The sequence below is a fragment of the Zootermopsis nevadensis genome, unplaced genomic scaffold (assembly GCF_977971745.1).
Source record: "Zootermopsis nevadensis isolate Lab colony 2312 unplaced genomic scaffold, Znev_1.0 Znev_ptg000024l, whole genome shotgun sequence".
In the NCBI taxonomy this organism is placed as follows: domain Eukaryota; kingdom Metazoa; phylum Arthropoda; class Insecta; order Blattodea; family Termopsidae; genus Zootermopsis; species Zootermopsis nevadensis.
Window position 1 is genome coordinate 18,866,556 of NW_028259156.1, and position 13,966 is coordinate 18,880,521.

At 38.1% G+C, this 13,966-nt stretch overlaps 1 protein-coding gene across 7 annotated transcripts in view; it reads left to right on the forward strand.

Moving 5' to 3' along the window:
* The window catches only part of LOC110835728 (SPRY domain-containing protein 3), a 77,999-nt gene that overhangs the window by 53,606 nt on the left and 10,427 nt on the right, over nt 1-13,966 (forward strand). The window lies entirely within an intron of this gene.

The window sequence follows — 13,966 nt, forward strand, 5'->3', positions numbered from 1 at the left end:
TATGACATGTCATGAACATCCAAACCCTAGTGATAACCATGGAAAAGGGAGCAACCTTTCAGGTAGTAATAATAAAAAATAAAAAAAATAAAGAGAGAGAGAAGAAGAAGCTATGTAGACACTGTCCTCATAGTCAACATGTCTGGGCTCTCAAGGCATCACACGCTTGCAGATTTAGAACAGAGTGCACATTTAGTTTAAATTTGGGATATTTTGATGAAATTAGTGCTCCCAGGAATCAACAGAATTCATGATAATGGTGACATATTGCGAGACATAATTATGAACAGATGGGAATGATGGGAGGGCCAAAAATTTATTCTTGGCAGGATGTGGGAACTTTTAGTGGCACACAAGAAATATTTTGTCATTTGTAGACCACAGCTTAATGCAAGTGACTTGGATGTTGTTGGACTGTTTGAAAAGTTGATATAGTCTTAATGCAGTATATAGTAGGAGAGACTGATGGAAATGCACAGCCACAATTTGCATAAACTTCCAGTGCTTTTCAAATTTAATTCCAGGGTCAGGAAATTGCAGTGTTGGAGAATTTAAAGGGGCGCTTAAAAATACTACTGTACGTGCAGAACAGATGGATTTATAAATCCTGTTGCTGAATGGTTAACAAATTACTATCCACACTCTTTTAAAAAGTTATTTAAAGTGCTGCTGTTCTGTATGTAATGGTCTTAAGTAGGACTGTCTGACGACTAAATTGTGGACCTCCCTTATCCATTTAGTCAAAGTAAGTTGTTGGTGCCTGACCTCCAGTATTTCTCTTCCTCCCTCTGCATTCTTCTCCTGTACATCACTGAAGTCTGTAACATGGCTAAACATGTATTTAAGCACTGTTTGAGAAACAGACAGGAATATTTTCTTTCATGCTGGTGTAGAACCTTGTGTTTTGTTGCTACACATACTAACCGCCATGCCTGTATAAGTGATGGGAACAACGAAGGAGAAATTCATCCACGCCCTGTATTGCTTTAACTCTCGTATTGTGTTTAGTCTAAGGCTGTGATGGAGGAGTAGCAAGTGGTTTACGTGGTAGACCGTCAATCAGTGTTTGTGCTGTGAAACATATCAAGTGTTGCCAGTAATCCTGCACATACACATAATTTTCGCAACATGTTTTGGGCCGTTTATGTATGTTGGCTGCAGGGAACCCAATGCAGGGTGGAGACCCCTCATCTGTAAGAGCATACATATACTGCCTACTGGGTTCTAAGAAATGCCAGTAGCATGAATGGAAGAATGGAATAACATACATGTCTTTCATCTACGGAGCTGCATTCTGCCAGTTGATTTGTTTCCATCCACAGCCAGCCACAACTCTCTTCACCTACAGAAGAGGTTTGCTTTTAACTAGGATTATAATTTTACATTTCTGCAGGATAAGTAATTTCTTTATCCTTGCAGAGTGGTGATATGCTAAAGTACTTTGGTCTGTTCCTGAAGAAACGTGCTCAATTATTCTGGGCAATGCAATTGAAATATCTGATAGCAGCTTGAAGTGACTACTTTTATTGTGTAAGGAATTAGAAGCCATGGTATGATGCTTGCTTACGTTGGAATGTTCCTGTCTGCACTGAAGAAAATATTAACATACATGTCAAATTTTATTGAGAAAAGGAAGAATAATGAAAAAATGAATTATAATGCATCCTTTGCTGCTTATTAGCATATGAGAAAATAGCGATGTCTAGAAACCAGAATTGGTTATAAGACACATAAAATTGTGAATTGAAGAAAGAGCTGATTTCTGTTTTGTAGATAAAACATAAAAAGTGAAGCATTGATATGTATCAGACATGTAGTGGTGGCTAGACAGAGAAGTCTAAATGAACAAGAAAATTTGCTGGAATGATAAAATTTATGAAGAAACAAGAAGGAAACAATTAAGGTGGAAATAAAGATGGGTGACTGATAGGAGGTATCTTCATCTGTTGTCGGGAAGACTGTGTGTCACTCTCTTGAATACATTCAGGTAGATAAAATGACAAAGCAAAGCAAAGGAGATTGGACTGACATTGTGCTGCAAATGAGGATAGGAACAGAACCAGATGAAGTGCAGTGATTGTATACCGATTGCTTAAGAGGAGCAATTGCAGTTGAGATACGAGGCACACTGCAACAGATTATTAACACTGTTGAACCACTTTGAAATTTTCGGCAGTAGATGTTAACAGAATATAAAGGGGCAACCCCACTACTTGAAATGTCTGACATTGGGAAAGTGAAAGTTGATGGCAAGAGTTGAGAGTGTGGGTGTTGTTTCTGTGTGGTGTTAATTCCGTCATAACTGAGTAGAAAGAAAATGTGAGGTATGCGTAGGGGAGGGAGTGAAATGAAGTGTCGAAAATGTTTATGTAAACGAGTGAAACAAAGTGCCTGGTAGCGGTAGAAATATGTAAATGCGTGTGTTTTTAGTTGACTCGTTTATTCGTAGTTGTTGCAGTTTACATTCTCTTAAACTGAAAGTATTGAATGAAAATCATTTTTATTTTATTTACGTGTTTCACAACGGGTCTGGTTCACAGCTTCCATGCTCTTCCATGATCCAATTTGATGTTCTAATGTGCAATCATCATAACACAGTTTTTTGGGGCCGGGGGGGGGGGGGGGGGGGAGTATTGTAATTGACAATGGATTGCATAGAAGAATGATGTAAACAAAATTCTGTAGTAAAAATGTCTTGTGATTCTTATAACTATTTGCAGTAACTGCCTTTATTTAGCTATTTGTAATTTGTGGCCAGTTCCCACGCCCCATTAGTAAAATTGATAGTGTAGAAGAGCAGTGTGATTGTGTTTTGAGGCCAGTGTTTGTAGCTGTAAGAACACCACAGCCAGTTGTGTATGTACCAACTGGATTGTAATAAAGACAAAACGAGTTTCCCATTCTTCCTTCATTCCTGTCCTCATGAAGTGTATTTGATTAATTCATTGTGGTTTAATTTCCTGTTTGTTGCCTATGAAGTGTATTTGATTAATTCATTGTGGTTTAATTTCCTGTTTGTTGCCTATGAAGTGTATTTGATTCATTCATTGTGGTTTAATTTCCTGTTTGTTGCCTTCACTTTAATGCACAAATTTTCCCCATGTGCCATGTTATTTTTTCAATACAAAATAAAGTATGGGTGAAACTAATTACTGTTGCATTCTTAAGTTGTCATGTGAAATAAATTTTGCTTCTATGAGTTAGAAGTACTTGCAACTAAATGGATATTGTTAACAAAGCAAAGTAAGTTCAGCTTGAGCCCAAATAGGTTTGCAAGGAGTTTCATTCTAGTGCTGTTGAATTGTTTTCTCATAAACTTACTGTTTGTTATACATAATTGTGATGGGCGAGCTATTAAATCCCCTGATTAGGTGCACCTGGAAGTATTACAGAATGCTTGGATATTTTACATGTTTACTCTGTTGCCACATAAGAGCTGGAGACCTGAGAAAGTGGATTTAATTGTATGGCATCATAAGGACAGTCTTGCCATCTGTTGGGTGGTGTACGTCCTAGGCGCGTAGCACGCTATGTGCTGTACAACCCTTGGTGGCACCTTGTGGGTAATTTAGGAATTAAAAATCCCTGGAACGGATATTCTTGCCATCTGATGTGTTAACTGTGAGCTAATACTGTTCTAATATACTTTCAAAATGGTGGCGTAGGTAACTATTGCCATCCTTTAAGTTGCGTGAGAAGTAGAAACGCCTGGTAAGTAATATTTGAAGGTGCTGTAGGAGCCGATTGTTTTGCTACCTGGTGGGTGAAGCGTGAACTAAGAATTTCTGGCGCGCTAGTAATTTTTTTTCAGAGTGGCAGCGTAGGAAACGATTGTCTTTTCATATGGTGGACGAAGTGAGGGCTAGAAATTGTTGCTATGCTAATGAAAGTTTTCAAAATGGCGCTATCGTACCACCTGGTGAGTAAAGTGGGAACTAAAATTTCTTGGTACACTAGTAAAATAATATAGCGTATGAGAATACGATCGTATTGCCACCTAGCGATGTAAATGGAACCAAATGCTGCCAGGCTAAGAATTTTTTAAAAATGGCGCTAGAGAATGCGATCGTAATGCCACCTGGAGGACGGAATGAGAACTAGGAATTCCTGCTACGCTAATAAAATATTTTAAAAATGGCGCCTGAGAATCCGATCGTTTTGCCATCTGGCGGGCAGAGTGAGAACTAGAAATTGCTGCCACGCTAGTAAAAATTTTTACTAGTGTGGCAGGAAAATTTTCTGCTGTAGAGACATCTGTTATCTAAAAAGAAAACTTCATAAACTAATTTCTATTATGGCTACTAGATGTCTCTGTTGTATCTTCTTTCGCCGGGCGCTGTACTCGAACTGCTGATGTTGTGATCTCTAGCCCGGTGTCTTACCCCCTCGGCCACCAGGCTGTTCTTGGTAGAATAATTTTGGAACTTCCTGATGAAGTGTGTAGGAATGGAATGTTAGCAAAATTAATCTATATATTTTTCTACCTTGGACCACCTGCCTCTGGCTTTATGCTGGACTCGAACTGCTGATCATAGCTCTACTAGTCCCTTGCCTTAGCGATTGTGACCACGAAGGTATTTCACTTAAGAAATCGAGGAAACTCCCTGATAAATTCTCATGACCTTCCTGGCCGCCATTTGTCTAGTGAGCTCCTACCCTATGCGCCCCCTGCCGAAACTTCTAGGTCGCCATACTGATAGTGTATACAAGCTCTTGCATCCACAGGACGACAGCCATATTGGAGAAAATATGTTATCACAACTACCAGCGCCATGATGATATTCAATCCAATAGTGGCACTGCAGGCGACTTTTACGGCTTAATGGTAGCGCCATGTTTTTATATGACGTCACAGCATACGTCATTCATATACTCGTGACGCTGCGAGCAAAATTACTGCATAAACAAACTCGCAACTTCACGATATATTAATGACGTATGTTTTTTAAGGCATATACGTGAAAATGGTATCACAATAAAGTCACGAAACATACATTTTGGAATTATCTGCAGTGCAACTATTGAATTTAATATTACCATGGCACTAATACTAATGACAACAATTTTACCAATATTGGGGGTTTCTACAGTGAATACAAAAGCTTTAATCAGTACTATGGCTGGTCTAGAAATTTCTGGAAGGAATGGCAGGTCTTCATGTGCTGAGAGAGAGAGCTAGCCTGCAGTGTATTGGAAGGGGACTGGGATAAAAGGGCTGTAGCAATTTATACAGAAATGGTAGAAGACTGGTCAAGCAGTCAATCTGTGTTTACTGTGATACTGAATTTTATTTACATCACAAGAAATAGATTAAACAGCATGATTACTGTTTGATGGCCTCAAGTCTGTACACGCATGAGAAAAATCATTAATGATATTTCTATAGATTATACATTCACACACACACACAAATCTAATACAATTTTACTCAATGTTTTACACATCTGATGTACAGGTAATTGCAGACTTTCTGCATTTTCACATAACATATATATGACCAGACAGACAAATGAACAGTATAGAAATAAGAGGTTTGAGGTTCTCATGGCAGTGAAGATGCTGATGTTCTTGATTTTAAAAGGTGGATTCATACCTAGATACTAACATTTTGGACAAATGTCATCTTCAGACTCACTGCCAAGACATCCTCAAATCCTACAACATACCATCTGTGACAACCCAGGACAACATAAGCTGCGACTTGATGTACTATGTGGTATAGTGAAAGCAGAAATCAAATTACATGGTCATAAATTAAACTTGTATTATCACAGGCAATTTCCACCCTTACTGACTATCACATTGGACCTGCTAAGAGAGCAAGATATGATTTTGCAGGAGAGTAACTCGGGTACTTATTTTACACAAACTTGCAACTTTATGCATCAGTCCACTTGATAGTAAATATTCCCCCTGCAGGGCTTTTATCCTGGTCTGTGGACAGTAGATAATTTTGATTGGCGTATTATTCAAAATGTAATGCAGGATTTTTATGTGAATCTGAAGACAGTTCAAAATTGTAAGATTCTACCCATCTTAAAGGAGAAGATAGACTTTAATTGGAGTGGACCTTAAGGCACATCTTGAAAGATATGGGATTTCAATGGAAAAAATGCAGTTCCAAAAGGAAGATTCTTATCGAAAGACCAGATTTGTAAACTATAAATTATAATCCATAAACCTGACTTCTTCTCTGTGACTTGAACCCATGACAGCAATCAGATTTGTGATTTGAGCGTACATACAAATATACATAACCACAATTCCAACTTTACATTTCATTTAAAAACAATTTGTATTTTCCTAGGAATTTACTCACTATTTTTAGCAAATTAAAATTGACAGGAAATAAATTAATTATGGTAGGCAGAGTACATTAGCTCATGACATACGGCCTGTATAAGCTGAAGGTGTTTTTCGGTCAGCTAGTAACAGAATTCTACCCCACCTCCCTCAAAGATGTCAGGTCTACTCTCGTGCCTCGCGGACAATACATAATTTGATAGAAATTTTCAGGTGCAACATACCCTACTGATACATTTTCAACTTTGTGCTGCTAAATCATCTAACTCAGCACAGACTTATTTTATCTAAACTGATTTTGCAAGTGTTGACATGAATCAGGGTCAACTAAAACTTAAGGCTTGTTCACACACAGCCAGTAATTTAGTCGAGTAGCGAGTAGTTTAGTTACTTACCATGTGCGGACATTAAAATTTAGTCGAGTAGTTTAGTGAAACGATTTAGTCAAGTAGATTCATTTCATTATATTTTTTCGGTCGAGTAGGCTTCACCAACCCCTATACAACTGAGCTCAGACACACGACTGCTGCTGGCTCACTCCCCCAAGAGACCACATGTGAGTCCCCCCGCCTACTCTCACTTAATACAAACGATACTTGGTTTTAAAGAATTCCAGCCAGCTCGCCCTTGCAGCGTTACTCCATAGGACTCTAATGTCTGGATGGTTACAGTACCCGAGTTTGGAGAAAACGATGAATATACCTGGATTTACAGAAAAGGAGATAAAGTTGAAAATCAAGATCAGGTCAACCTATTCACAGGAATTAAAGAAAATTAAAGATTCCAAGAAATCTGGAGCTGGGGTTGATGCAGTTTATGTTCCAACAGTAAAATGGCTCCACTTATTGGACGAGTCATTAAGAAATATCTATTCAGAAATGAGAGAAACACAAAGTAATTTGGTAAGTACTCACATTTTTATGACATGATGACATTTTTTAATGTTAGGAAGGCATTGTTAAATAACTCGCAAGTCTAAAAATATGTTGCAGGGTTCTTTCTCTTCGTTGAATTTGAGCTTTAACATTGTTTAACAAGAAATCAAAATTATTTTCAGACATCCTGAGTGTGTTCAAGTATTCTGCTGGATCTTCTAATTCTAGTTCTCTGAGAAGACAACTTGAAGCCCCCAATAAATCTCTTCTACTAATCCACTTTCTAACCCACAGTCATGTTCGTTCGTATGAAATTTCTTCTTCAATTTCCTCTAATAAAAAATTGGCAAGGTTTCTGATACCATTATTTATAACTGCACGGTGTCATCTGTCCATCTTGTGTGAATTCAAACGATCAACTGTACTAGTCCAGACACATTAAAAGTGACTAAACCATTTTAGTGTTAGTTACTACTCGCTAACTAACTAACTAGATGGCTTATCGAACACTTAGGTTCATCACCGAATTAATCAAAGCCCTCCACTGGACCCTGTCCTGGGCCAACAAAATCCAATTTCCTTCAACTCTTATCTCCCATAGATCCCGCCTGAGAATATCCTCCCATCTATGTCTAGGTCTCCCCAGCGGTCTCTTCCCTTCAGGTTTCCCAACCAGTACCCGGTGCACACATCTTGTCCCATCCATGCGCGCTACATGCCCAGCCCATCTCATTCTTCTCGACTTAATCATCCTGACAATATTAGTGGAGTAGTACAGATTTTTAAGTTCGTCATTATGCAGTTTTCTCCATGTCCCATCGTCTTCTCTCCTAGGCCCAAATATCCTCAACACCCTATTCTCAAACACCTTCAATCTTATGTTCCTCCCTCTGAGTGAGAGACCATGTTTCGCACCCATACAAAACATCAGGTAAGATTATTGTTTTGTATACTTTAATTTTCAGGTTCTTAGAAATCAGACAAAATATTTTGAACTGAGAAGTAGCACGCATTTCCAGAATTTAATCTCCTCCTAACTTCCTCATGAGTGTCATTTTCATTTGTTATTGTTGTTCCTGGATATTTGAACTTTGTAACCCTTTCAAAGGACTTATTAGCTACCCTAAGATAATTTTGCCCGCCTGTCTTCTGATGACGAGATACTAACATGTACTTAGTTTTTTCTGAATTTACTTCTAGCCCCACCTGTCTACTAGCCTCTAGTAAAACTTCTGCATTCCTCTTTATTGTATTCATATTGTCCCCCAATAAATTAACATAATCAGCATATGCCAATAGCTGATGTGTCCCGTTCAATTGCAAACCCTCCTGCCTGTCTTGGACTTTCCTGATAGCATATTCTAGCGCAAAGTTAAAGAGCAAGGGAGACAAAGCATCTCCTTGTTTTAGACCGTTCTTGATGGGGAATGTCTCAGATACATATTTACCTACTCGAATTTTGCTACAGGTTTCACTTAAGCACATTTTTATTAGACTCACTAGCTTCATTGGTATACCAAATTCAATAAGAATATTATATAACACTTCTCTCTTCACAGAGTCATAGGCTTTTTTGAAATCTATAAATAATTGATGTACGGTCCCACCGAACTCCCATTTTTTCTCTAGTATCTGACGAATGCAAAAGATCTGATCAATCGTTGATCTGTTTAGTCTGAACCCACACTGATGATCCCCAATAATTTCATTCACATATGGGGTTAATCTTGCCAAAAGAATGTTGGATAGAATTTTGTATGAGGTTGATAGCAGCGAAATTCCTCGATAATTACCACACTCAGTCTTGTCCCCCTTCTTATGAATAGGAATAATTATGGATTCCTTCCATTGTTGTGGCATCTCTTCCTTATCCCAAATTAACTGAATAAGCTTATGGATCCTCATATGCAACCCTTTGCCACCTGCTTTAATTAATTCGGCCGGAATCTGGTCAATTCCTGGAGATTTATAACTTTTCAACTTCCCAATGGCTAGTTCCACTTCATCTAAACTAGGTTCTGGCACCAACAGTTCAGCTGTATGCATTTTAATCTGTCTAATATCACCAGTCTCATGAACATTTAAGAGCTCGCTAAAGAAATTTTTCCACCTATTCACAATTTTTATTGGATCTGCAAGCAAATTGCCACTATCATCCTTTACCAAATTGGTCTGGGGTTATATCCTTTCTTAAAGTTATTAATGCCTCTGTACAGGTCTCTGATATTTTTTTCCTTGTTATCTGTCTCAAGTTCAGCAATTTTGCCCTTCAGGTATTCCCTTTTCTTATTCCTAAAGGTTCTACTAGCCTCACGTTACATAGATTATCCGCATTTGTTTTGTTTGGGTTCTGCAACCATTGAAATTTTGTTTGCTTCCTTCGATCTATTAATTTGGAACATTCTTCATCAAACCACGGTTTATTTTGCTTTCTCCTGTAGTATCCTAGTTTCTCTTTGGCTGAAATTTTGATGCAGTTTCTGACATTTTCCCACTCACTGTTGATGTCCACACTTTCATTATCTTCATTTGTCTCTAAAATTAGAAACCTATTCGAAATTTCAACTTGATATTATTCCTTCGCCTCTCCCTCACTTAATTTTTTCAAATCAAATCTTTCTGTGTCAAAATTTTGTTTAGTTCGTCTACTTACTGAAAGCCGCCCCCTCACTTTTGCTACCACCAGATAATGATCAGTGTCACAATCTGCTCCTCTGAATGATCTCTCCGCCTTCTCTTATCTACTAACACATGATCTATTTGATTGTGTGTGCTGCCATCTGGGGAAGTCCAAGTGTATTTATGAACATCACGGTGTGGAAATTTTGTACTTTTTACAATTAAATCTTTTGACGTAGTGAAGGTTACTGCTCTAACACCGTTATCATTACTAAGTGCATGGAGACTCTCCCTGCCTATTGTGGGTTTGAAGATATCCTCCCTCCCAATTTTTGCATTGAAATCTCCTAGCAGAATTTTCATGTGATACTTGCCAAATGTATCAAATACTGATTCCAATTCTTCATAAAAGCTATCCTTGATATCATCGCTTTTGTCCTCAGTTGGGGCATGAACATTAAGGATAATGATGTCGCACCAACGTCCTTCCAAAATTACGTAAGACAACCGGTCAGTAACAAATTCTACTCTAACTGCTGCCCTAATTCTGCTATGAACAAAAAAACCTGTCCATAACTGATGATTGTCATTCCCCTTTCCATAGAATAACGTAAAATTGTCCACTGGGATCGTGCCCTCCCCCTCCCATCGCACTTCCTGCACTGCCACTAAGTCTAACTTATAATTCTCTAATTCCCTACTCACTGATTTCAGTGCCCCAGCCCTATAAAGGCTCCTAATGTTCCAAGCACCAAATCTCATGTCCTTTTTCAATTGCCGTGGTCGTGCCAAAGAGTCCATCCTGATCCGAGGCTTGGTTAATGTATTCGTAACATAGCTTTTTTTTCCAGGTGAAAGGTTGTTAGCCTTACACCCATCCCCCAACCTGGAGGACCAGGGTATCACTCTTAGTCTAGCGCATCTCCTTAGACCTGTCCGGCTTGGGTGACCCTACCTTGAGCTGATGCTCTGGCCGGCATAGCCCTAAGGGTCATTTGAGCACGCAAGCCTCCTCACCCGGCAGATTGCCTTCGACAAGGTGGTGATACCTTCGAGAATGAGATACTACTCGCTACTCGACTAAATTACTGGCTGTGTGTGAACAAGCCTTTAGTACTGGAAACAGTCAAGTCAGAAACTTTTATGCAGTTTTACATTCAACAAGAGATCCTGGAACTTTGTACAGATATAATTCTTTGCAAAATATGTTTATGTGTAAAATGGTAAACCCAACAAGGTAAACTACCTATACACATACTGACTTCTCAGTGACAAGGCAATGTAACCTAGCAGGGTCACGCGAAACATCGTCTGCACCATTTAGACACACTGAAAGCAGGTAACTGTGACGTTCACTTCCGAGGATATGATGGCAGCATTTCTGCAAAACAAACAGTGAAAATATGTTACAACAGTTGACAACAACATACCTGTTTAAAGCATTTGATGTAGTGGAAAAAGTTGCACCATTGTGTTCTTACATACCTGGCCCTAAATATATAGGCCATTCTATAACTATAAAACTTTGTATACCATGTAGTGTATTAGAATATAGAGTGAACAAATCAACAACTATTAACACTATAACGGACACTATTTCCCTACGCGTTTCGACCTCAAGAGGTCATCATCAGTGGCATCAGGGAAATTAATACATATAGTCAAATGTTTGGAACTAGATTCAGAATTAAAAATGAAAAGGTATTTGACAAGATGGCTGCACTAGATGCTGTTATTCACAGGAGTAAAACTCGCATTTAGCTGTTGATTCCGTTGTACGGTGGCCGTTGCTGGTCTCGGCGAGCTATACTTGCGTCGTCTGTACCTGACAGTCTTCCAATTACGAAAAATCTGATAAAACTACTCTGTATTCTCAAATTGTTCATTAATCTTGTCTGAGGTTGGTATACCTTCATGAACAATTTATACTTCATGTATTTCTAATGCAACAATCATACAATTGCTGGCCACAAATCCTCATACTCTATGGTGAACTACAAGGCTCATGAAGGTTGCAGGTCATTTTTACAGCACAAGTCCTGGGTGCAAGTCTCCTGCTACCCAAATTCCTAAATAATTTCCTAACTACTCTGCCTGTTATAAAACTAACAACAGAAGTTACTAACAAAAACACACAGACATTCATAAAATAATGCATAATGAATTTTCAGTAATGTTACGTAAACACCATGTCACAATGCTGCAAAGACAAACTTACATACATTCATTCACTACTCAGATTCAAATCTTACTTCTCAAGTAGAGCCAATGCTTCTGGATCCAGAGCACACATGACCAACTACAAACCTACATTCAGAATCTGCAGATAATGGCAGCAGATTATTGCAATGATTTGGTATTCCCTTGCAGCAAAGTGGCCCAATACTAAAGCTTCACTTACTCTCATTAATGTTGTGAAGTGTGCTCACGATTCACAATACAAGTGCTAAAAATTAAACTTGTATGATGGATAGTATAGTTGCAAATATTAAGTCAGATTGGCATAATTTTTTACAACTCTTCTTCAGAACACCAATACAAACACATTTGTTCAACAATATATTACTTTAACGTCCAAATACTTGGATTACTGGTTTGTTTTCAAATGACTGAAAGCCTGTTCTTCCCAATAACAGACATATTTCACAACGGTATCTCACGATGTAAGGTGGTCATCAGTATATGATAATGCCATGCAGGTGTGTAGCGAAAGTTCACAAATCAAATGCAAAAAAAAAGTGCTACGTGCTCATCCGGTGGTCTACGAATGACTGCGGTCATTTCATCACATTTTGATCAGAACTGACTGTTATTTGAGACAAATGCAATTTACTATTACATCTTTATTACATTCCATGGATCTATAAAATGGTCAGATGAGAAGTGGGTGTGGAAAAAGTAATAATAATACAATACATATTATAAAGTATAATTCATACTATTATATATTAAATAACACATTAGAGTTGAGGCAAAATGTAGATACTCTTAGTAACTTAAATTTTCTTAATGCATTTCTTTACAGAGCAAAAAGTCTGTTATTAGTATTTCATAATATATTTGGGACGGTTATACTAAATTTACATCAAGATATCAATAATTTCAGCTCATATATTCGAAACTGAGGCAATCTTTGTAAATTTACGTAGTTCTAAATTGCCAACATGCAACAGACACCATTTTGAAAATCAGTCTGAATATTGTATCAAAGGCAATAAAGGTATTGTCATTTCTGAAAGTAATACACGCTATAAAAAGTTATGCCCTTCATACTTTAAATAATTTCTACAAAGACAATACATTTCTTCTTACCGTTTCTTACAACGTGACATCACGCAAAACTACCAACTCCTTCCACGCACGTTCTCGAAAGTAGAATGACTCTGCACTTCCTCATTCACCTCCCACAGATATCTATTGCATTATGGTCCTGACGTCACTGCCCCCACCCTGTCCACGAGCCACCCAAAATGTTAACTCCATAAATCTTGGATTTTTTAAGAAAAAGAAATTAAAACAAAGAGGACAAAGCTAATCTCCCAACCAACCAAGCCGTGCCTTTTTCCCTGTGGTGGAATTTTATAAACACCGTAATAATGAGCCTTCTTGTCCCATATAAGGACAGGGAATTTTTTGGCCAGCTGAGTGACCTTCACCTTTCACTCCAAAGAATTAATTTTTCCCATCAAAAAATGCTTTGTTTTCTTCATTGATGTCTCCTTGGCATTTCCAGCTTCCAATTTTACCATCACGTGGAAACATTTGAAACAACTGTACATCCATATTTACATTGGTAATACCAACATTCTAGTTCAAAATCTGATTTCCTTCAGAACCTTTAGTTAGCATTACATACACCACATTTCATCAGAACTGAAAAAAAATATTACCAAAATAGTAAAACTGTCCCACTATATACCATGAAGGCACTGGGGGGGAAAAGAAGGTATAGCTGTTACTCATTCTTAACCCCATTGGGGTGAGTGGTCAGTGTCTTGCCCTGACCATACTTTACACCCAGGAAAGGACCTGAGTACCCACTAGATAGCAGGCTGTGTGGGAAAGTCCTACACATTATGTTTCCTACTGCAGTATTAAAACTCAAGATATGCAATCAACCACAATGAACATTTCCAAGTAAAGGATACACTTGGGCACAAAGTATCTAG